This window comes from Mus caroli, chromosome X (genome assembly GCF_900094665.2).
Source record: "Mus caroli chromosome X, CAROLI_EIJ_v1.1, whole genome shotgun sequence".
Classification (NCBI taxonomy): domain Eukaryota; kingdom Metazoa; phylum Chordata; class Mammalia; order Rodentia; family Muridae; genus Mus; species Mus caroli.
The window spans coordinates 57,941,522-57,943,982 of record NC_034589.1 but is presented as its reverse complement, the minus strand read 5'-3'; positions in this window follow the sequence as shown (position 1 = coordinate 57,943,982).

The window sequence follows — 2,461 nt, the reverse complement described above, 5'->3', positions numbered from 1 at the left end:
GAGAGAGAGAGAGAGAGAGAGAGAGAGAGAGAGAGAGAGAGAGAGAGGAATAGGAAAAAGACAAAATGTGATTCCATTCAATAAGTCAGATATATAAGTAACTATTGTATGTTATTCATGTACTGGGTGCTCAGTAGATTTTTATTCAGAAATAATTTTAATTTTCATTACAATTATCCTATTGTTGTCTTCAAAGATGAGGATATTAATATATAAAGTAATTATAAACTTTGAAATTATCATAGCTATTAAGAGAAACACACTAAAAATAATAGAAATCATGCCTCACCACAAATTCCGAGCCAATAAATGGTCTCAGTTATAAACAGTGGCGTCAACTGGTATCAATATAAGGTTCTGGTTTTAGACTTTGATCTCTAATGAAATTCTAAAATCATTTTTTTTTCTATTTTAATCTGAATGTAGGATAAAGAAGATAAGTATCTAACAAAGCAATTGGACCAAAATCCATACTAACTTCAAGAGGAAGAAATTTGGAATGGAAGACATATTGAAAATGATTAGAAATTAAACTGGACTATATAAATTGGGCCCTTGGATTATATTCATTTTAGTACTGTGCATCTCCACCTACACCCATAGTACTGGCTGACACAATACAAACTACCTTACTCTCCTGAAGCCAATGAGCTAAGAGATGTCCTGAAAAAATATTAATCTTCATGCTATCATGTATTCCTTTTTCTTCAAACAAGTTCATCCTCCCACCTGCATCTTATGATGGTAACTACTTATCAACATGAATAAATATTATTTAGATCTTACCAAGCAAGTTAGGCTTGTTTCCTAGATTTTCAATTTCTAACTCACTAGATAAATAAGTTACAATATTTGCCTTCTAAATCAATATGTGGATTGTAGCAGTGATATTCTGCAGAAGCAATTTGAACCTATAGCAACTTGCTCTGGAGAAATATATACTGAATTAACATTAATTGGTATAGTGCTTGGAATGCTAGATACACAGTCAGATGAACTTTAGACAGGCATCACATCTTAATGCTTCCTTGTTAGAAAATTCCTCACATTTTGCCTAAATTCCCTCATGAAATAATTTATACTGTATTCTCCTTGTTTTGTCCTAGGAGAAGATTGAGACCAGCTGGTGAGCCTTCTCTGTGTAATAGCTCTTTATACACTTAAAGACCATTATTAAATCCCCTCTTGGCCTGCTATTTTCTAAGCTCAACAGGCCTAGTTCCATTAACCTTTCTTCATAGTCCTTATTTTGCAATGATTTAATCATGTGGTAACAGTCCTCTGAATCCTCTCTATGTCCAACAAATCTTTTTAATCATGGAACTCCAGTGTATGTGTGTGTGTGTGTGTGTGTGTGTGAAGCAAATCTCAGGACAAATTTATATGTTCTAAAATCTAAAGTCATATTGATGCTGTCACTTAAGGATTGAACTGACAATGTTTACTTATTTATGAGAAGCCTTGAGCGTTTTGATACCTAACTCAATCAAAACACCTAGAAATTTGACCCTGAACCTCTTTTTATACATGAGTTCATAAGATGAATGAATATATTTACCTTTCACTATTCAGTTCTTCACTTATTTCTCCAGTTACAGCAATGATTAGGCAATGTTAGAAATTCACAAAGTGTAAAGTTGTGATATAAACTAAAAATTTTATAAAGATATTAATGGTTCATTATTTAGGAATATTGTAGACTTTGACTTAGATGCCAACTATTGGGGCAAATGAAATGGCTCAACAGGTAGAAACTTGCCAAATGAGTCAATCACCTGAATGTATTGCCTAGAACACAGGTGGTAGAGAGAATGAACTACCTATACCTGTCCTCTGATCTCCACATGCATGCCATCGCATATGTTCCTGCCACCCATATATCATTCACACAGATGTGCTCTTATACATGCATACTATTGACAATTTAAAATATGAAAGTTACAGACAAATATATGGAAATGTAAATATTTATACTGAACCAGGTAACCAAAACTCAGGAACACACACACTGTGTTTTCAAGATTTGGATCCTGTTTTCACTATTTGTAGATGATATGACAGTATACATAAATGACCCCAACATTTTTACCAGAGAACTTTTACAGCTTATAAACAACTTCAACAAAGTGGCTGGATATAAAATCAACTCAAATAAATCAGTAGCCTTCCTTTATACAAATAATAAACAGGCTGCGAAAGAAATTACAGAAACAACTCCCTTCACAATAGCCACAAATAGTATGAATTATCTTGGGGTAACTGACCAAACAAGTGAAAGACTTGTATAACAATGACTTCAAGTCTCTTAAGAAAGAAATGTGGAGAAAGAGGAACACTCCTCCATTGTTGGTGGGATTGCAAGCTTATACAACCACTCTGGAAATCAGTCTGGCGGTTCCTCAGAAAATTGGACATAGTACTACCGGAGGATCCAGCAATATCTCTCCTGGGCATATATCCA